This window comes from Eretmochelys imbricata, chromosome 28 (assembly GCF_965152235.1).
Source record: "Eretmochelys imbricata isolate rEreImb1 chromosome 28, rEreImb1.hap1, whole genome shotgun sequence".
NCBI lineage: Eukaryota > Metazoa > Chordata > Testudines > Cheloniidae > Eretmochelys > Eretmochelys imbricata.
Genome location: NC_135599.1, coordinates 4,132,565 through 4,155,483, shown reverse-complemented (window position 1 = coordinate 4,155,483; position 22,919 = coordinate 4,132,565). Strand labels below are relative to the sequence as shown.

The following is a 22,919-nucleotide window of genomic DNA, read 5'->3' as shown; positions in this document are numbered from 1 at the left end:
GATTTGGAAAGAACTGGGGTTGAATGAGTACACGCTCCGTTCTTGGTTTCCATCCCAGTAAAAGAAGCTATGGTGACCAAAGACCCAAGGAAAATTGTTTGTTTGTACAACTCACTGATTACAGATCCAAAGCATGCCAGGGTTAGATTGAGAACAATCATCCTTCACCATTTGGATCCAAAGAGAGAGAGTGCTTCATAGGACATTCCCTCCTCGTGGATTCCAAACTGGGTGCCTGATTGGGTAATGTCAAAGTCAGATTCAGGACTCACATAATTTGTCAGACCACTCTGTTTATTAGCAAAGCACTTTGCCAATGGACCCAGATATGTGAGCCCCCTGCAAAGGCTCAAGCTAACTTGTTTATACAGATAAGCCAATTGAACATAAGAGACAAAATGAAGCAGCAACTGACAAATATACATACATATCTTACTTGCATACTAATGTTTACCAATCTCCCAGCTCAGTAGGAGCTCTAAGTTAATTAGTTTGAGGACCCATTGTCTCACACTCCTTAATGTTTCTCTTCTTGACAACTATATTTCAACAAACCCTTCAAGTAGCATTTCTTTAATGAATTCTAATTTCAATATAATTCATTCTATTTTCACAGAAACCAAGACTTTCAGGCTGTGGAAATGATGGTAACCAATGAGGCAAGGAACGTGTCCGGTTCCAATTTCAGACTTCCAGATACTCGCATGTTGAGTCCTGATTCTCTGGTTTTGTGTCTGATGCTCCGGCTTCACAATAAAGCTGATGTTGGCACAGCTGCCCCAATGTAGCTGCACTGGTGTAGCATGCTATTACAGATGCTCTAAGCCAATGGGAGAGATCTCTCCCGTCGGACTTCATTAGTCCAGCCCCCTCAAGCTATATGTCCTGCTGACGTAGCGCTATCTACACAGGGCGTTAGGGCTGTGTAACTACATTGCTCAACTCTGGATTTTTCACACCCCTGAGCAATATAGTTATACCGATAAATGCCTTTAGTGTAGGACAGTTTTCTCTTGTGTTTTATGCATTTACATCCCTTCTCCTCTACCTCCTCCTACTTTGAAAGATTAAAAAGTGTGAAAAGAGAGATTTTTTTTTTCCTCGTGATGCAAACATTCCCACATAGGAGACCCCTTCCACCAACACACATGGCAGAAGAACCAGCGATATATGAACTCAGAGAATTGGTTGGGACCTACGTTGGGACAAACCAGAACTAGAGCCAGGGTTTGGTTGTTGGCAACGGGGATTAAAAGAAAATGAACTCATATGACAAGAATTTGAGCTCTTTGAATATGTTATTGTTTCCAATGAAAATGAATTTATTGGTTAAAGAGTAGGAGATTAATTGTGTGATAATCTGAATCACTTTGTAAAACAAAATGTCTCCTTTTTCATTTTGTTAGTCATACAGGAAGTGACAGGTGATCTTGAAAAGTTAATTTGCTTTAATTTACCCCCGTAGTGTAAAGAGTTCTGGTAGAAAACCTCACTCCAATGGTTGGGGTGGAAGAATGTGTGTGAGAGTGTATAAGTGAATATTGGCCCAGTATAGATTTTAAATTTTTGTGTTTCAAATAGAACTTATTTTGCTTAGTTTCAAAGTCTATTTCTAGTGAAAGCAAAATTATTCGAAGAGACAATTTGTAGAAGTTTTTACAAGTTCTTACACTTAGACTGTAAGGATCACTGACTTCCCCACTTCTCTAATTTGCAAAGGAAAGTCATCTGTCGTAGGATGTGTTCAGCAGGTAGGAAAGTTGCAGTCCTCAACCACCAAGGAAAAGGCTGAAGTCCATTACCTTTTAGGTCAATAAGCCATCTAAAGTCTGGTCTATGCTGAAAAGCAATGTTGACGTAGCCACCTCTCTCAGGGGTGTGAAAAGTCCACTCCACTGAGAGAAGTAGTTAATGTGCCCTCAGCCCCAGTGTACACAGTGTTAGGTTGTCAGAAGAATACTTCCAGTGTTTGAAGTATAGACAGAGCCTGAGACAGACTGATCCCCTATGGGAAGTGAGTCATGACATGAATTCCAATTTTGACCCATTTCCCTATATGTGAGAGAGGTACTAGTATGGAGGGCTGAGCCAGCTGTCCGATCGCCTGGTTCCTCAACTGTAGCTAAAGCTCTTAGTACCCATCCACCCAAAGACTGAGAGAAATGGAGAGTTCCAACCATTGTTATTTTAGTATCTTATTGTTCCTTTCTCTGTTTTTTGTGCTGGTCTTTCTATTATATCAGGGTGTGAGGGTATAGCTCAGTTCATGTTGTGACAAAGCTCTGTCCTTGTCTCTATGGGTCCCACGTTTCCTGGTGGATTTTGCTAGCCTCAGAGGCTCGCTGTGACCCTCCACATAGCCCTTCTCTCTCTCTAGAGGCAAGGGCCACAGCTTACTGAGCCATCATAAGCCAGCAAGAGAGGTGAGGAGAAGCAACCCCGCCTCGCACAATCTCTGTTTCCCAGTATCCATGATTAATCAGGGAGGGGAGGGGAGGGGAGGGGGGAGCCCAGGCCCGCCCTCTACTCTGGGCTCCAGCCCAGGGACCCTAATAGTAGCAGCTATGGTAGCTGACTTTTGGGAAATAGGACGTGTACAATTCCCTGGGCCGCTTCCCCACAGCAGCCCCCACTCAGTATCTCCTTCGCTGTTACCTCAGGGCCTCCTTCCTTGCATCTGATGTGGATTTGCACTGCTTGGTTCCTCCAACAGCACGGCTTCCTCCTACAGATCCTGACACATGGGCCTCACTGACGAACTGGGAGGCTTTTCACTAGTTCCAGCCAGGCCTTGATGGGCTTCAGGTGTTCCAATCAACCTAGCTATCTCCACTGCTTTCTAGAAGGATCTTAATTGGCCCAAGGTGTCTTGATTAACCTGAAACAACTGCCGTTTGGTTACCATGGTACCAAGGATTTGTTTAGTCTGGGGCTGAAATACCTGTTCCTCACTACTTAACTATAGCCGTCTTGCCTTGCCCCGTCGCAATGTGTGACAAAAGCTTATTGGTGCCAATTGGCAAAGGGGTCACTGTCATTCACAAGCAACTCCTGTCTCAGACCTGACAAATTCACCACACCTAGGACCCAGAGCAGGGGTGGTGGAATCTTCCAAACAGTGGGGGGGCCACCGGTGTCCGAACTGTGACACCCCATGACACCCCTTTCCCCCCAGCCCTCACTCACCCCGCCACTTCTCCCTGAGGCCACAATCTCACACCGCCCCTTCTCCCTGATGCCACCCCTCCCCCGGAGGCCACACCCACAGAACGCCTCTTCCCCCGAGGCTCCACCTTGTTCCCCCCTCCGTCGTCCGTTCTTAGGGCTGCTAAAAAGTGCTGGGCCCGTGGCCCTCTAAACCCCCCTCGTCCTGCACCCTGACACACAGCCAGGCAGGCAGCAGTGTGTGTGAGTGTGTGTATGTGACAGAGACTGCTGGGCTGTGCTGAGCCAGTGCGAGAAGTGGGGGCTGATGTCGGGGCTGTCCCGCTCTCCCTGACTCAGGACTGGGGTGTCCCCCTCCCCCTGACTCAGGACTGGGGTGTCCCCCTCCCCCTGACTCAGGACTGGGGTGTCCCGCTCTCCCTGACTCAGGACTGGGGTGTCCCCGCTCCCCCTGACTCAGGACTGGGCTGTCCCCCTCCCCCTGACTCAGGACTGGTTGCTTCCAGCAGCTGTCTGAACTTAGGGACAGCGTGCCAACACACTCACTCTTCCACAACACACACGCTCCCCGAACACACACACTGTCTGTCCCCAACACACACACTCTCTGCCCAGCACGCCCACGGCAGCTGAAAAGCAGCTGGCAATCGAGTCGGATGCCCACGGAACAATGGGATAGAGAAACCTGCCTCGTGTGGCTGCCCACGAGGCATTGCAAACCCTTCCCAAAGCACCCTGCGGCCAGTTGCACAGTGGGATAGCGACCCACAATGCACTGCTCTCTGTGGCAATCCAAGAGCTGCTCGCCTGGATGCGCTCCGGTGACACAAGCAGCCTAGTGTGGACATGCAACAGCGGCTTAATTAAAACGCTTTAACTAAAGCAGCATAACTCTGCCGTGTAGATGTAGCCTGGCTCCCACTGGGGTCAAGGATGCTCAGGCACTGAAACTAAAGAACCGCAACTTCCTCCGTAGTTAAGGAGTCCACCACCTTAACCACTCAGCCACAACTACTTGCTTTATAGAGCGCTCTCACGACCCTCTAGTTCTTTTCTCACTGAGTGATCGTTTCCAATTGTTTCCTCAGACCAGCGTCCACAACACACTCACTGCTGTGCTGTTGTGTAAGTGTGCCCAGGGCTGAACAAGAATTCCTGCTCGTTTCCCTTCTGGCTGGAGCATGAGGAGAGTGTGTTTGTGGCCAGTGATGTTGCTGTAGATTGTTGTAAAATTCCTGCCTCGATAATTCAGACAGTCCCTTTCCCGTCATATCCCCAGTACATCAGTGACTGTAATAGCAGGGGGCAGGTTTTCTGTGGGGCACAGAGCTTGGCCAGGGGGTTGGTGTCTCCTTCCTTTCCTCACCCTGGAGGAAACTCAGCTTTTCATTCCATCTTTAATGTGTCATGGAATAACAACAGCAGCATGAAGAAAGAGGCGGGCAGGGTGGGCCTCAGGGGAGGGGCACAGAGGTGCAAGTGGTGGGCAGGGCAGGACGGAGAGGCACGGGTGGCAGGCTGGGTGGGTCTCATGGGTAGGGCTGAGAGGTGGGAGCGGCGGCCATGGTGGGTCTCAGGGGAGGGGTCAGAGAGGTGTGGGTGGCGGACAGACCTTGGGGTAGGGGGCGGAGAGGAATGAGCAGCCGGCAAGGAGGCCTCGGGGAGAGAGGAGCGAGTGAAAGGTGGACCAGCAGGCCTCAGCCGAAGAGGCAGAGTGGGGTGGGAAGAAGTCCTCCTGTTAACCCAGTGCTATCTAGACCGGGATTAGGCTGATATAACTGCATTGCTCAGGGAAGGTAAAATTTTTAACACCCCAAAGTAATGTTGACACTGACTTAATTTTGTAGGATAGACCTGTCCAAAGAATCACACACACACCTTGGGAGTAAAACTTCACCCGCTTCTCTGCTTTACAGAATCGAAACACAAGAAACGCTTGTTAGGGCCCAGTGCGGGTTGGCAGGGAGTCAGGTGTGGGCAGACACCATACGTTAGCCAGAGGAAAGCACCACGGATTAGCTGGTTTAAGGCACCTGTCTTCTAAACAGGAGATCCTAAGTTCAACTCCCAGTAGTGGCTTTTGAGGCACCTGGTAATGGCTGCTATCAGAAGACAAATAACAGAGTTAGATGGACCTTTGGTCTAGCCCAGTGTAGCTGTTCTTGTTGTTTAAATTACACTCAGAGGCACGGATAATAGAGTGACTGAAAGTTTGGGTGTTAAGAGCTGATAGGTCAGTGTTCCAGTCCCCTCGCAGATGACCCCCTCCTTCTGGGACAAGGGCAGGTCCGAGCTCTCACACCAAGTGGCTCATTGGGGCTGCCAGAATCTGTGGGCGGCTCACTCAGTTTACGCCGAGGGTTGAGTCCTGCTTTGTGCACCGTGTCTGAGAATGAAAATCCTTACTGAATGAGGGAGGCAACCTAGTGACAGAGGAGGTGGAAAAAGCTAATGTACACAATGCTTTTTTTGCCTCTGTCTTCACAAACAAGGTCAGCTCCCAGACTACTGCACGGGGCAGCACAGCATGGGGAGGAGGTGACCAGCCCTCTGTGGAGAAAGAGGTGGTTCGGGACTATTTAGAAAAGCTGGACGTGCACAAGTCCATGGGGCCGGACGAGTTGCATCCGAGAGTGCTAAAGGAACTGGCGGCTGTGATCGCAGAGCCATTGGCCATTATCTTTGAAAACTCGTGGCGAATGGGGGAAGGTGGGTCCTTTAATCGCTGTGCAGACATAACGTTAGGATACGTCTACAGTGCAATGAATCACCCACAGCTGGCCAGTGTCACATTAATCAGGATCGTGCGGCTTGGGCTGTAAAGTTGCAGTGTACAAATACAAAGAAACAAGAGCAAAAACCGGTTGCCTTTATAGCTAGATAGCTATAGATACATGGCAAATAGCAACAAGAATCAGCGTAGAGCTGGATCTAAAAAAATGAAAAATTAATCTTTGCTCTACAGATAATAACTACTGATAAATGGTAATATAAAAAAGGACCTCAAATTCCTTCGTAATTTGATGGTTCTTGGAACTTCCAGGCATATTGGCTAGAATTTTCGAGACACAGATTGTCAGAAAAACATAACACGCTGAGTGCTCCACCTGAAACAACAGCAAATACTGTTGCCTGGATAGATAGATACATTGCAAAGAGCAACAAGAATCAACGTCGAGCTGAATCTGCAAAACAGAAAGATTAATCTTGCAATACAAATAATAAAATGTATTAATTATTATTAATTATTTATATTTATTTTATTTTATTATGTCACAAAGGACCATGAATTCCTTCATACTTTTATCATCCTCAGGATGTTGCTGTGAATTCAGAGACATGATTGTTTTCTGGAGCAGCCGTTGCAGTTTCAGAAGGAAATTCAGGCAGAAAATGAAGCAGGGAGGGTTGTGATGGGGTGCATGAAAGGAGAAGAGGCTTGTTCCTCTTGAGTTTTCTTTCCATTGCTCTCATGATCCTGATGGAGGAAGCGGAAGCTTAATTCGAGTTTCTCCCCACTCCCCTCCTTCTGTCGGCAGTGTGCGTCTTCACCAGGAGTGCTTCCACCGAATGAAGAGGGGCAGTGTTGGGGGGCCTGAGAAACGGGGCTCTTCACTCATTTGCTCGTTTGCTCGCCACACTACTGTTAGCCGACGGCCAAGGATGTTTCTTGAGGTGCCAGCTATGCCCGTTTATACCATCCGTTATTTTAACCGCTAGGACGCACTGTCCCTTCGCGGCGGGCAGCCCGGGCTAGGCTGACGGATGCCCCAAGGTCCTAACCACCCGTGACATTAACTGCTGGAGCTCAGAGCTCCTTCGCAGCGGGCAGTCAATACTGACTGACAGGTGCCCCAATGGCAGCACTAAGAGCCTCTCCCCCCCCGTGACTTTAACTGCTAGAGCTCAGAGCTCCTTCGCAGCGGGCCGCCAGGATTGACTGACAGGTGCCCCAAGAGTTTGCCCCGTGGAGGCGGCACAACTCAACGCTAGGCTCTTAGTACTCTCACCTCATGGCCAGGCTTTAGAGCCAAAACAGCTGAGGTTCTTTCATTGTGTTGGCTGCTTTGCAGTAAACCAGAGAAAACAAGTCAGGCTTATGCACAAATGGTTACCAAAATTTATTAAGCTAGATTCTAATCATGTGGTTACAAAATTGCTAGTGCCTACTTATTTAAATGTCGAGATGTTACACACACAAACAAGTTACAAAACTGAAGCCTCAATCCCAAAGAAAGAAAACAAAGTATAGAGCTCTATTTCAAAATATGTGTACACTAAAGATAGGAGATCAGGTGTGGGTGCTTCTTACCCTCCTTGCATCTCTCGATTCCAGCGGTGCCAAGCCAGGATCGGTCACTCAATTCCGCGGAAAGACGAATAAGGGACAAGGCTTAGGGACCCTCTTAGCTGCAGAAGCCTTGGGAGGCTCTCACTTATCTGACCAGCAGATAGATAGTGAAAAGCACTCCAAAATCATGGTGCTGTAGGTCCCCTACTTATACCTCTGTACTCCTTTATTCTCTTTCTCCTTTCTTATGCCAATTTGAGGCTGGTCTGTCTGGGTGACGCCAGCTTTCGCAAGAGTAGTTTACACTTCAAAGGAAAGAAACAATAAGTATCGACTACTGGACATTTCTTTTATCAGGGTAAATATTTTCCCACCTAGGATGTTGGGGTGTGTGCATCACGCTATTTAGCAGGGGCTAAGAGCCATGTCTGTCACAGGGCCTCTGCCTGCTGTGAGCTTAATCCTTGTATCTGTTCCCAGAGGCACATTGTAGCAGCACACCTGTGCTTTTCACAGCTTCAAAGGCTGTGCTGGAATATATGTTAAGTGCCCTATTCCGGCTTCCTCCTGTGTTTCCAGCAATGCTGGTCTGAGGGCGTGGGGGGGGCTGGCTGTCTGGCTACAGACCCCCACCTGCCCTCCACCAGGATCTCCCAGGCCATTTGCCTGGGATCCCCTCCTCCGGCCAGCAGGACCCGCTGACGCTTTACAGGAGGACCCCTCACTCTGCGCCAGGGACCGCCCCACCACAGCGCTGTGCACTGGGCATGGCAATGGTCCCAGGAGCCAGCTGGGCAATCCCAGACAGAGCCCCTGGCACAGCACCAGGCAGCGTCTAATCCCCTGCCCCACCTGCCCAAGAGACCCCCACCCCCACTGGTCTGCAGCCAACAGGCCCCCGGCGATACCCACCTCCAGGACCCATAGCCTTAGGGCTGGGCACATCAGAACTACCCCCCGAAACCCCAAACCCTCCATAACCCACCAACCTGACTAGGGTCCCCCCTGCCCAGCCACCCAGAGGCCTCCCCCTACCACAATGTCCCTTCAGCTCCCGCTGCAATCTCCCCACACAGACATGCACCCCCTCAGCTACAGTGTTCCCTCACAGTGTCTGACAAGTGGACAGAAAGTTATCACCACCCCCTGCTGGCCAGTCACACAGGCAGAGGGAGCACGGGGGGACGCCTCTTTAACAGGAGAAGGGAAGCCATGGAGGGCCAAAATAAGTAAGACATTTCCATACTCTGTCACGAGCAAATAATGGCCACCGTGGATCCACCCCAGAGTTGGCTACATCTTTGCACTGCGGGAAGCCCCCCTTCATGGAGACCCTTTGTCATGGGGTTTGGGATATTTCTGGACCCACGCTGCACTCAGAGGGACCTCCTCATCCCGTGCGAGCTGGAGAAAAGAAAAGGGTCCAGCCAACTCTCCTGTTACCAACTGGGAACCACCCATCCCCCAAACAGGGGGAGGCCCCTGGCTTTGATGGGTATTGAATATATGGCTAGTCTCTTTTATCAGCAAACATTTTTAACAGAGAGAAAGGAGGGAACAAATGATTCTCAAAGGAGAGGGAAAGATGATCATTGTTGCAGGGGGGTTAATTTCCCAACCAGGATGGAGAAGGCTCAGGGCGACAGGTTCCCCCCAAGGAAGGACAAGTTGCTAGGATTTAGAGACATGGGGAACAGCCCCAAACTCAAGAGGATTTTTAATTGACATTTGATAATGACATCGTAAGAGGGAAAGCTGAGATTTGAGATCAGTGTTCAGAAATGAAAGAGAAAGGGTGGAAATCTGAGGGATTTTGGATCCATTTATGCAAATTATAGAGAGGAAAGTGGAAAATGAGAGGGATTTTATAGCAGTTGTTGATAGGAGGTTGTCACGGAGTCCCTGGGCGATGCTCTGGAACTGCTCCCCATGAAGCCGGGCAGGACTCTCGGGCAGTCGCCTTTCTGGGAGCAGTCTGTCTTTACGACACACAGCTCACACAGCTTCCACCTTCCTGGGTCTGACCTCGGACCATTCAGCCTCCTCTGCCCCTCCGTGCGCTTCCCACAGCCAGTCCGCTCAGGCAGGGCTCCTGGGGAAGCCAGAGGGTCCTGCCCCGCAACTCCGCAGTCAGACGTGACTCTCAGCCAGCCAGTAAAATAGAAGGTTTATTAAATGACAGGAACATGGTCTAAAACAGAGCTTGCAGGTGCAGAGAACAGGACCCCTCAGCTGGGGCCATTCTGGGGGGGGCAGTGAGCCAGACAACCACGTCTGCCCTTCACTCCATGTCCCAGCCAGCCACAAACTGAAACTCCCTCCAGCCTCTCCTCCTCTGGGCTTTGTTCCTTTCTGGAGTCAGGAGGTCACCTGATTCCTTTGTTCTCCAGCCCTTTAGCTCTCACCTTGCAGGGGGGAAGGGCCCAGGCCATCAGTGGCCAGGAAACAGGGTGTTGGCCATTCTCTGTGTCCAGACTCCTGCACACACATGCCCTCTAGGGCTCTGCAATGATCATACACCCTTATCCCACTCCCTAGATACTTAAGAACTTCATAGGGAAACTGAGGCATCCCACACTATTCAGAGGAAACATTAAGAACAGTCCCACTTCGTCACAGAGGTAAAAGCTGAGTGTATTTCCCACCACTATTTGGTCAATGAATAGAGCGGAAATGGGCAACGTTGGCAAACGTTTTAGATCCATATTCAGGAATCTGAGGAAAGGTGTGAATCTGAGATTTTCGTCGTAATTTATAATTACAGAGACAGGGAAAGCTCTCAGGGGCATATTCAATTAGAAGTAGACAATTAGAGTAAAAGTGGGGCAAACTTTTTAATCAATCTTTGAGACGTACAGAGAAAACGTGTCACAAACTACGCAACTGAGAACATGGGATAAACGCCAAGACCGGGGAGGATTTTATGTGGCTATTAAAGAGCTAGCTGGAAAAGGGGGACCGTTTGTGATATAAAATCCAGCCTGCCCAATACATAAACAGAGAGTGATCGTCCCCCCCCCACGGCCCCCGTTCACCTGGGCAGCAGGGAGCCCTCTGAGGGGCTGACTGGAGGGGGCCGGGGGGGACCTGGAGGGCTCCCTGGGGGAGGGGAGGGGGCGGTAGTGGGGGATAGGCAGGTGGGGGGCAGGTGGGGGCTGGGGACAACGGTGCTGCAGTTGGGGGGCAGCAAGTGGGACTCGGAAGCCGGGATCGGGGGCAGCGCCATGGGGGACACGTCCCCTCCCTTTCCCGCCCCGGCGTCTCCTCCCACCCCCACGCCGGGGCAGCCAGGTTGGGGGATGGCTCCGGGCTCCAACTTCCCACCGACACCGGGACAAATCGCTGCGGATAAAACGGGGGCGGGGGAGGGAAATCCCGCCCCCGCCACGGGAGGGGAGTTTCAATGGACATGTGAGGAGGAGGGAGAGACTGGGGGGGGATCAGGGGAGACGAGAAAGCGGATCAATGGGGTGTGGGGGAGAGTTCACAACCACGTGGGAGCTACCGAGAGGGAAAAGGGGAAAACTGGGGGGCATTTGTGCCCGTGGGGGGGGAAGGGGATCCAATTAACTCCCCCCGCCGCCCCCTACTTCCCCCCCGGGAATTTCCTGGCTGCACAGAGACAGTTCAACCCCCACCCCCCGCAACTCCGGCTTCTCCCCCCAACACCTCCCAAGGGACCCCGCCCGCCGGGCCCCAGTCTCTGCCCCCCCCAATCCCAGCCGTGCCGGGGGCAGAGAGTCACTTTCCTGTCCCCCCACCAGCGCTCCTCCCCCCGGGGTCTCCCACTCACCGGGTCGGGGGCGGGCAGAGCCAGGGGCTGGTCCCAGCTGGAGAAAGCCCCCCCGGGCCGGGCACGGGGGGGTTAATGACGGCCCCCCCACCACAGACCCCGGAGGGAGCCGCAGCTGCTCCTCCGAGAGACCCGACACGAGACAGCGCCCGGGGGCGTGGCCTTGAGCAGACCGGGGGCGGGGCAGCCCCTGGGGGCGGGGCTTGGAGCAGACCGGGGGCGGGGCAGAGTCTGGGGGCGGGGCCTGGAGCAGACCGGGGGCGGGGCAGAGTCTGGGGGCGGGGCTTGGAGCAGACCAGGCGCTGCCTCGTGTCGGATCTGTAGGGGGAGCAGCTGCGGCTCCCCTCTCTGTCTGTGCTGGGGGGGGCCCGTCATTAACCCCCCCGTGCTCGGCCGGGGGGTCTTTCTCCAGCTGGGACCAGCCCCTGGCTCTGCCCGCCCCCGACCCGGTGAGTGGGAGACCCCGCGGGGGGGGAGCGCTGGTGGGGGGGCAGGAAAGTGACTCTCTGCCCCCGGCACGGCTGGGATTGGGGGGGGCAGAGAATGGGGCCCGGCGGGCGGGGTCTATTAGGGGGTGTTGGGAGGAGACGCCGGAGTTGCGGGGGGTGGGGATTGAACTGTCTCTGTGCAGCCAGGAAATTCCCGGGGGGGAAGTGGGGGGCGGCGGGGGAGTTAATTGGATCCCCTTCCCCCCGCACGGGCACAAATGCCCCCCAGTTTTCCCCTTTTCCCTCTCGGTAGCTCCCACGTGGTTGTAAACTCCCCCCCACCCCCCATTGATCCGCTCTCTCGTCTCCCCTGATCCCCCCCCCGTCTCTCCCCCCTCCTCACATGTCCATTGAAACTCCCCTCCCGTGGGGGGGCGGGATTTCCCTCCCCCCCCCCGTTTTATCCGCAGCGATTTGTCCCGGTGTCGGTGGGAAGTTGGAGCCCGGAGCCATCCCCCAACCTGGCTGCCCCGGCGTGGGGGTGGGAGGAGACGCCGAGTCTCTGCCGGGGCGGGGAAGGGAGGGGCCGTGTCCCCCATGGGGCTGCCCCCGATCCCGGCTTCCGAGTCCCACTTGCTGCCCCCCAACTGCAGCACCGTTGCCCCCAGCCCCCACCTGCCCATTCCCCACTACCGCCCCCTCCCCTCCCCCAGGGAGCCCTCCAGCTCCCCCCCCGTCCCCTCCAGTCAGCCCCTCAGAGGGCTCCCTGCTGCCCAGGTGAACGGCAGCCGTGGGGGGGGGGGGACGATCACTCTCTGTTTATGTATTGGACAGGCTGAATTTTATATCACAAACGGTCCCCCTTTTCCAGCTAGTTCTTTAATAGCCACATAAAATCCCCCCCGGTCTTGGCGTTTATCCCATGTTCTCAGTTGCGTAGTTTGTGACACGTTTTCTCTGTACGTCTCAAAGATTGATTAAAAAGTTTGCCCCACTTTTACTCTAATTGTCTACTTCTAATTGAATATGCCCCTGAGAGCTTTCCCTGTCTCTGTAATTATAAATTAGACGAAAATCTCAGATTGACACCTTTCCTCAGATTCCTGAATATGGATCTAAAACGTTTGCCAACGTTGCCCATTTCCGCTCTATTCATTGACCAAATAGTGGTGGGAAATACACTCAGCTTTTACCTCTGTGACGAAGTGGGACTGTTCTTAATGTTTCCTCTGAATAGTGTGGGGGTGCCTCAGTTTCCCCTATGAAGTTCTTAAGTATCTAGGGGGTGGGATAAGGGTGTATGATCATTGCAGAGCCCTAGAGGGCATGTGTGTGCAGGAGTCTGGACACAGAGAATGGCCAACACCCTGTTTCCTGGCCACTGATGGCCTGGGCCCTTCCCCCCTGCAAGGTGAGAGCTAAAGGGTTGGAGAACAAAGGAATCAGGTGACCTCCTGGCCCCGGAAAGGAACAAAGCCCAGAGGAGGAGGGGCTGGAGGGAGTTTCAGTTTGGGGCTGTCTGGGACATGGAGTGAAGGGTAGACAAGGTTGTCTGTCTCACTGCCCCCCACAAAATGGCTTCAGCTGAGGGGTCCTGTTCTCTGCACCTGCAAGCTCTGGTTTAGACCATGTTCCTGTCATCTAATAAACCTTCTATTTTACTGGCTGGCTGAGAGTCACGTCTGACTGCGGAGTTGGGGGGCAGGACCCTCTGGCTTCCCCAGGAGCCCTGCCTGAGCGGACTCTCTGTGGGAAGCGCACGGAGGGGCAGAGGAGGCTGAATGGTCCGAGGTCAGACCCAGGAAGGGGGAAGCTGTGTGAGCTGTGTGTCCTGAAGACAGGCTGCTCCCAGAAAGGCGACTGCCCCAGAGTCCTGCCCGGCTTCATGGGGAGCAGTTCCAGAGCATCGCCCAGGGACTCCGTGACAACCTCCTATCAACAACTGCGATAAAATCCCTCTCATTTTCCACTTTCCTCTCTATAATTTGCATAAATGGATCCAAAATCCCTCAGATTTCCACCCTTTCTCTTTCATTTCTGAACACTGCTCTCAAATCTCAGGTTTCCCTCTTACGATGTCATTATCAAATGTCAATTAAAAATCCTCTCGAGTTTGGGGCTGTTCCCCATGTCTGTAAATCCTAGCAACTTGTCCTTCCTTGGGGGGAACCTGTCGCCCTGAGTCCTTCTCCATCCTGGTTGGGAAATTAACGCCCCTGCAACAATGAACATCTTTCCCTCTCCTTTGAGAATCATTTGTTCCCTCCTTTCTCTCTGTTAAAAATGTTTGCTGATAAAAGAGACTAGCCATATATTCAATACCCATCAAAGGCAGGGGCCTTCCCCTGTTTGGAGCATGGGTGGTTCCCAGTTGGTAACAGGAGAGTTGGCTGGACCCTTTTCTTTTCTCCAGCTGGCACGGGATGAGGAGGTCCCTCTGAGTGCAGCGTGGGTCCAGAAATATCCCAAACCCCATGACAAAGGGTCTCTGTGAGGGGGGGCTTCCCACAGTGCAAAGATGTAGCCAACTCTGGGGTGGATCCACGGTGGCCATTATTTGCTAGTGACAGAGTATGGAAATGTCTTACTTATTTCTCCGTCCATGGCTTCCCTTCTCCTGTTAAAGAGGCGTCCCCCCGTGCTCCCTCTGCCTGTGTGACTGGCCAGCAGGGGGTGGTGATAACTTTCTGTCCACTTTTCACCCACTGTGAGGGAACACTGTTGCTGAGGGGGTCCATGTCTGTGTGGGGAGATTGCAGCGAGAGCTGAAGGGGCATTGTGGTAGGGGGAGGCCTCTGGGTGGCTGGGCAGGGGGGACCCTAGTCAGGTTGGTGGGTTCTGGAGGGTTTTGGGGTTTTGAGGGGTAGTTCTGATGTGCCCAGCCCTAAGGCTATGGGTCCTGGAGGTGGGTATCGCCGGGGGCCTGTTGGCTGCAGACCAGTGGGGGTGGGGGTCTCTTGGGCAGGTGGGGCAGGGGATTAGACGCTGCCTGGTGCTGTGCCAGGGGCTCTGTCTGGGATTGCCCAGCTGGCTCCTGGGACCATTGCCATGCCCAGTGCACAGCGCTGTGGTGGGGCGGTCCCTGGCGCTGAGTGAGGGGTCCTCCTGTAAAGCGTCAGGGGGTCCTGCTGGCCGGAGGAGGGGGTCCCAGGCAAATGGCCTGGCAGATCCTGCTGGAGGGCAGGTGGGGTCTGTAGCCAGACAGCCAGCCCCCCCCCCTCAGACCAGCATTGCTGGAAACACAGGAGGAAGCCGGAACAGGGCACTTAACATATATTCCAGCACAGCCTTTGAAGCTGTGAAAAGCACAGGTGTGCTGCTACAATGTGCCTCTGGGAACAGATACAAGGATTAAGCTCACAGCAGGCAGGGGCCCTGTGACAGACATGGCTCTTAGCCCCTACTAAATAGCGTGATGCACACACCCCAACATCCTAGGTGGGAAAATATTTACCCTGGTAAAAGAAATGTCCAGTAGTCGACACTTATTGTTTCTCTCCCTTGCAAGTGTAAACTACTCTTGCGAAAGCTGGCGTCACCCAGACAGACCAGCCTCAATTTGGCATAAGAAAGGAGAAAGAGAATAAAGGAGTACAGAGGTATAAGTAGGGGACCTACAGCACCATGATTTTGGAGTGCTTTTCACTATTTATCTGCTGGTCAGATAAGTGACAACCTCCCAAGGCTTCTGCAGCTAAGAGGGTCCCTAAGCCTTGTCCCTTATTTGTCTTTCCGTGGAATTGAGTGACCGATCCTGGCTTGGCACCGCTGGAATCGAGAGATGCAAGGAGGGTAAGAAGCACCCCCACCTGATCTCCTATCTTTAGTGTACACATATTTTGAAATAGAGCTCTATACTTTGTTTTCTTTCTTTGGGATTGTGGCTTCAGTTTTGTAACTTGTTTGTGTGTGTAACATCTCTACATTTAAATAAGTAGGCACTAGCAGTTTTGTAACCACATGATTAGAATCTAGCTTAATAAATTTTGGTAACCATTTGTGCATAAGCCTGACTTGTTTTCTCTGGTTTACTGGAAAGCAGCCAACACAATGAAAGAACCTCAGCCGTTTTGGCTCTAAAGCCTGGCCATGAGGTGAGAGTACTAAGAGCCTAGCGTTGAGTTGTGCTGCCTCCACGGGGCAAACTCTTGGGGCACCTGTCAGTCAATCCTGGCTGCCCGCTGCGAAGGAGCTCTGAGCTCTAGCAGTTAAAGTCACGGGTGTGACTTTTGGTGTGACACCAAGAAATTATTTATTAGCCCGTATAACCGTTTCTTCTCCACATGTTGAGATTATCTTTCGGCTGTAATGCCATCCTGTATTAAAATTCCAAATGGCCAATTAGCAAGCACCAAAATAAAGAACAGCCAATTATTAATCTGCCTCACCCCTAGCCCTGCCCAGGATCTCTGCATTGGTTTAGGAAATATTTTCACATAGATATTTGCAAATTGGGAAGTTTTAAACTGTGTCAGCTTCCGTCTAGAAAGAGAGAGTGGTAAGCTAAATTGCTCCAACACAGATTTCCCCATCTATGTGAGAGAAAGAATTAGAAAGAAGTAAGGAAAGTGAATCCAAGGTAAATGAGTCTGACCTTTCCTTTGAAATGCTCGGTGCAATAAATCAGTGAATATTCCCATAAGTAAACTCCTGTAAGTGACAGAAAAGAGGGCATGGGAAAAGGCTGTCAAATCTTGTGTTAAACTTTAATTCATGAGCAAAATTGTTTGGCCATTAAATTACAACTCTAAAATATTGTAAAAGGAAAGAAAAATGAACAAAAAAGTGTGGGAAATATGGGTGTATTTCAGCAAAGGGCTTGGAATGGAGGAAGACCAAAAGTGATCAGTCGGGGGAAAAGGCACTGTTTCTGCCTAGTTTTAAACCAGGGATATTTTGTGTGTCAAGCAAACATGATAACCACCACACTACACTAAAATCTATGACAGAAACAAATTGTGCCCAGATTTGGATTTCCCCTTCTAAGGCTTTCTCAGCTGCCAGTGTATATCCGCTCCCTCAGTTTCCTTTCAAGAACAGGACAACAAAGAACTTACTTTCCAAACTCAGACAGGCATAAGAAAAGCTGCAATGTCTCATCCAATTTGCCCTTCTCACAATGAGGCCAAAACGCAGGCAAATCTCAAAGCAAGAAACCTCACATCCACTCCACTTCTCCATGGACATTTCCCTGCCAGCTCCTCGGGAGCAACCAACAAGACAAGAAACCAAAATGCAGTAAAATCAAGGGCACGTTTCCCACCACAGGTTTCACTGACTGCGAAGGGTCATGTAGAAATGTTTTGCCTTTTCCTACCTGAAGACTTGGTTATTCTCTCCTTCCCTGAACTGGAATGGAAAGCGAGGAGATAGGTGTGAGAACAAGCACTCCTAAGCAAAGGAAACAAGGCACCCAGCATATAACCCATCAGCAGGAGATTAAAACCTGGGCTACACTACACAGTTAGGCCCGCCGACAGCATTTTACGTTGTCCTAATTACCTCACGGTGCACACTACAGCCTTGTCCCATCTATGTAAGTGCCCTGCTACACCCACATAGTAACTCCAGCTCCTCAAGAGGCACGGGGATTGCGTTGGGGTCGTTAGGACAACACAGTGTCTGTGTAGACACTGCCTTACTCACAGGGGCTGCTGGCTGTCTTGCCAATGTCATGGCTTCCGGCTGGTCCCTTCATGGCTGCCCTCCGCTCCCTGATCCCAGCGGGGCTGCACCTGCCTGGCCCCTCGCGGGGCTGCTGCACAAAAGCTCCCGGCTCCCAGCGCAGGGAGCCGAGAAGCCTGAGCACTTGGCCCCTGCCCCCACCCCTGAGGGAGCAGGCAGGCAAGAAGCCCAGGTGGCCGGCTCCCACTCCAGGGAGGAGTTGGGGAGTCAAGAGCCCAGGGGGCAGCTGGGCTCCCAGTGGGCAGCTGCGCGGAGTGAAGAACCCCGTTTCTCAGCCCCCCCACACTGCCCCTCTTCATTCTGTGGAAACACTCCTGGTGAAGACACACACCGCCGACAGAAGGAGGGGAGTGGGGAGAAACTCAAATTAAGCTTCCGCTTCCTCCATCAGGATCACGAGAGCAACGGAAAGAAAACTCAAGAGGAACAAGCCTCCTCTGCTTTCATGCGCCCCATCACAACCCTCCCTGCTTTGTTTTCTGCCTGCATTTCCTTTTGAAACTGCAATGGCTGCTCCAGAAAACGATCATGTCTCTGAATTCACAGCAACATCCTGAGGATGATAAAAGTATGAAGGAATTCATGGTCCTTTATGACATAATAATAAATAATAATTAATACATTATTATTTGTATTGCAAGATTAATCTTTCCGTTTTGCAGATTCAGCTCCACATTGATTCTTGTTGCTCTTTGCAATGTATCTATCTATCTAGGCAACAGTATTTGCCGTTGTTTCAGGTGGAGCACTCAGCGTGTTAACGTTTTTCTGACAATCTGTGTCTCAAAAATTCTAGCCAATATGCCTGGAACTTCCAAGAACCGTCAAATTATGAAGGAATTCGAGGTCCTTTTTTATATTAGCATTTATCAGTAGTTATTATTTGTAGAGCAAAGATTAATCTTTCATTTTTTTTGATCCAGCTCTATGCTGATTCTTGTTGCTATTTGCCATGTATCTATAGCTATCTAGCTATAAAGGGAACCGGTTTTTGCTCTTGTTTCTTTGTATTTGTACACTGCAACTTTTCAGCCCAAGCCACATGACCCTGATTAATGTGACACGAGCCAGCCATAGGTGATTCATTGCACTGTAGACATATCCCAACATTATGCTGTGAGAAAGTGGAAATGTTGGAAGCTCAAATAATTCAGTTTTTTCTAGGTCTTGTGCGTGTGTAAATGGCACAGCATGTTAATTTAGAAGCACATCGTTCTTAACTTCATTGAATATTATGTGGTGTATTAACTATATCAAGTGGGTTGTACAATACAATGAATTTTCCATGCGTTGCCCAAAACATATTTTTAATATTATTTAAATGCACCAAACTCCTTGAACATAAAGTTGTTTATTTCATTCCTGTGCAGTGTGTTGGTAGCTCAGTTAATTGAGTTTATTGTCACTCTGTGTGTGTGTGAGGTACAACACAATCATTTAGTGATGCTGAAAACGTTCCCTTCTCCCTCCGGAACTGCCTTGGAATCACCTTCCCTTTGTAGATGAATCTACTCCTGTATCTGTATGAGGAAAATATGGTTTCTATGAAAAAAACTCATTGTTTATTTAAAAGGACTGACACCAAACGGCCACACTATGGGGATACAACACCATGAGTAAGAACAGGAGGACTTGTGGCACCTGAGAGACGAACAAATTTATTGGAGCATAAGCTTTCGTGAGCTACAGCTCACTTCATCAGATGCATGCAGTGGAAAATACAGTGGGGAGACTCCTATACACAGAGAACATGAAACAATGGGGGTTACCCTACACACTGTAACGAGAGTGATCAGGTAAGGTGAGCTATTACCAGGAGGAGAACCGGGTGGGGTGGGGGGAACCTTTTGTAGTTATCATTGGTATTAATTTGCAAACTGGATCCAGTTAACTTAGGCTTGAATAAAGACTGGGAGTGGATGGGTCATTACACAAAGTAAAACTATTTCCCCATTTTTATTTCCCACCCCCACTGTTCTCACATGTTCTTGTCAACTGCTGGCAATGGCCGACCTTGATGACCACTGGAAAGCCGAGAAAAAAGACGAGAGCAGAGTGGTTTCTAGACACCCTCCCATCCATCTAACACAGACACACAGACTTTTCTAAGGCATTAACTTTTCCTTCTCCTTTATGATTCTTTAATGCCTCTGGAAATACCAATTCCTAGAGGCCCCTTTCACGGAGCAAACAACCACAGAGCAATGAGAAAGCTGGGGGCTGCCAGGTTGTTGAGGGCAAGTCTTGAAAGGGATGTCCAAACAATCCAGCTGGATCCCTGGCAACCAGATGTGGGGATTAGCTGCACAGCTGTGGCTGCTGCTCTGAGGGGAGCGGCATAAACTACCTGCCTGTGGATGCAGCCCACCAGCTGGTTCTCCTGGGGGAGATGGTGAGTGGTTGGGCAGGGATGCTGCACCGGCTGGGGTCTGAAATATGAACAGGGGTCTAAGGAACCTCAGCATCACAGTCATCAGGAGTCCAAGCTGCTTGGGGTGAGCTTGTGGGCAATGGCCCAACTGGATTGTTTGTGCATCCCTTTCGCCACGTCCCTTGTGATCCACCAGGGCTTGCAGCACCATGGAAGAGTACCCCTTGCGGTTTATGTAGTGGCCGCCCCGCTGTTCTGGGGCCAAGAGAGGGATATGCGTTATGTCTATCGCCCCGCCGCAGTCAGGCAACCCCAGCGCATTAAAGCCATCCACAATGGTCCGCACATTTCCCAAAGTCACAACCCTTGATAGCAGCTGGTCAATGATTGTGTTGGCTACTTGGATCACAGCAGCCCCCACAGTAGATTTGCCCACTCCAAACTGATTCCCAACTGACTGGTAGCTGTCGGGCGTTGCAAGCTTCCGCAGGGCTATGGCCACTCCCTTCCCAACTGTGAGGGTGGCTCTCATTTTGGTGTCTTTGCGCTTCAGGGCAGGGGACAGCAAGTCGCAAAGCTCCATGAAAGTGGCCCTTACGCTTACAAAAGTTTCTCAGCCACTGGGAATCATCCCACACCTGCAACGCGATGAGGCCCCAGCAGTCTCTGCTTGTTTCCTGGGCCCAGAATCGGTGTGCCACGGCATGAGCCTGGCCCAGCACCACCATGATCTCCCAATTGCCACACGCCGTGCCATCTTTGTCCATGTCCTCATCAGTATAGTAATCGCCCCGTCGTCGTTTCCTCGCCCCGTTTTGCAGGGACTGCACATACTGCTGGATAATGCGCGAGGTATTTACAATGCTCAAAATTGCAGCGGAGATCTGAGCGGGCTCCATGGCGCCTGCACGGGTAATCCTGGAAAACGGGCGCGAAATGCAGGAGAGCAGAGTGGCAGGGGAAGAGGTGCTGTTTGGTTCGTGGTAGCCGAACAAAGGCGGGAAATGGTTGTCTTCCATGGTTTTCATGGAGGCGGGAGCCCAGGACAGACAACCCAGAGAAGCTCGGAAGCGTGGCACCAGTGGGAGAGCAGAGTTGGAGGCAGAAGAGTTCGATGAGGAAGAGAAAGAGTAGATAGTAGAGATTAAATTGGAAGGGGAGAGGAAATGAGAGGCGGATTCATAGTTGCAGGAGAGCAAGCGGTGCACCGTCTGCTGAAAGCAGTACGGCGTCTGCATGCCGAAAAGGCGTGAAACGATTGTCTGCCAGAGCTTCCTGATGACACGCACCAGAAACACCCCCAAGAATGTTTTTGCCCCATCGTGCACTGGGAGCGTAACCCAGAATTCCAGTGGGCGGCAGGGACTGCGGGAACTGTGGGATAGCGACCCACGGTGCACCCGCTCCGACGTTCGATGCTAGCCTCGGTACTGTGGACGCACTCTGCCGAATTCACGCGCTTTAGTGGGGACACCGAAGCCTGAATGTCTAAAATAGCTCCCGAAATTTCCAATCAAATAATATTGAACTAATTTCATACTGTACACGTACCGTTAGAGAAGTCTGTGTGAGTGTGTTAGATGGATGGGAGGGTGTCTAGAAACCATTCAGCTCTAGTCTTTTTTTCTCTGATTTCTGTTAGAAAATCAGAAGCAGGGAGCAGGAAGAGTTGCCTTCTCTGAGGCTTGAACTCAGGACCTTCAGATTATGAGACTGATGCGCTGCCCGCTGCGCTAAGAAGGCTTGGAAGAGCTTTAGGCTCGGTGCTTATAGAACCAGCTGAGCAGCGGGGAACAGCAGAGCAGCGGGGAACAGCAGGAGTTTGCCTGGGAGTTCACCTGGAGTGAGCCCACTGAGGCTTACAGCCTAACCACTTCTCTGAGGAATTACTGCATCTCCGGAGGAAGCTCATAGTAGGAAGGTAATATGGATGGGGAGTGGTCAACTCTTGTGACCTGCACTGGATGTGCCATGTGTGTCTTTCTTCCAGAGGACAGAAGCCACTTTGTCTCTACAAAGTGCAAGCTGGTCTCCATATTGGAAGAGAAGGTTCAAGGTCTGGAGCAACAGGTATCGACCCTGCGTTGCATAAGAGAAACTGAAGATTTCCTGGACAGACGTCAGGATATGCTTCTATGGGCACAAGGTTCTGAAGATTCAGAGCAGGCTGCGCAGCAGGGACAGGAGAACTGTGAAGAAATCTGGCAACATGTGACCTCCAGAAGAAGAAGGGGGAAAGTCCATGTACTAGCAAAGCGGACACAGGTAAGTAACCATTTTCATGTTCTCTCCACAGGTACCATTGCGGGGAGTGACCCAGATGATACGTCTGGGGCAAGGAAGCAGAAGGAGACTCCACCAGTTGAAAGGCATGAGATGCACTGTCCTAGGGTTGGGGGTTCCACGACCATCACTCCCAAGAGAAGGAGGTGGGAGGTGGTGGTCGGGGACTCTCTCCTCAGGAGGACTGAGTCATCTATCTGCCGCCCTGACCAGGAAAACAGAGAAGTCTGCTGCTTGCCGGGGGCTAAGATTTGCGATGTGACGGAGAGACTGCCGAGACTCATCAAGCCCTCGGATCGCTACCCCTTCCTGCTTTTCCACGTGGGCACCAATGATACTGCCAGGAATTACCTTAAGCGGATCCCTGCGGACTACAAGGCTCTGGGAAGAAGGATGAAGGAGTTTGAGGCGCAAGTGGTATTCTCGTCCATCCTCCCTGTGGAAGGAAAAGGCCTGGGTAGAGACCGTCAAATCGTGGAAGTCAAGGAATGGCTACACAGGTGGTGTCGGAGAGAAGGCTTTGGATTCTTCAACCATGGGATGGTGTTCCAAGTAGGAGGAATGCTAGGCAGAGACGGGCTCCACTTAACTAAGAGAGGGAAGAGCATCTTCGTGAGCAGGCTGGCTAACCTAGTGAGGAGGGCTTTAAACTAGGTTCACCAGGGAAAGGAGACCAAAGCCCTGAGGTAAGGGGGGAAGCGGGATACCAGGAGGAAGCACGAGCTGGAGCGTGTGAGAGGGGAGGGCTCCTGCCTCATACTGAGAACAAGGGGCGATCAGCGGGTTATCTCATGTGCCTATATAAAAATGCACGAAGCCTGGGACACAAGCAGGGAGAACTGGAGATCCTGGCAAAGTCAGGGAATTATGATGTGATTGGAATAACGGAGACTTGGTGGGATA

The 22,919-nt window shown here is 51.4% G+C and overlaps 1 protein-coding gene and 1 non-coding gene across 2 annotated transcripts in view; one reads left to right on the top strand and one right to left on the bottom strand.

Moving 5' to 3' along the window:
- The window catches only part of LOC144258246 (uncharacterized), a 640,730-nt gene that overhangs the window by 411,443 nt on the left and 206,368 nt on the right, over positions 1–22,919 (top strand). The window lies entirely within an intron of this gene.
- Positions 21,404–21,476, bottom strand: TRNAM-CAU (transfer RNA methionine (anticodon CAU)). Its single transcript has one exon. It is a non-coding gene; the product is annotated as a tRNA-Met (tRNA).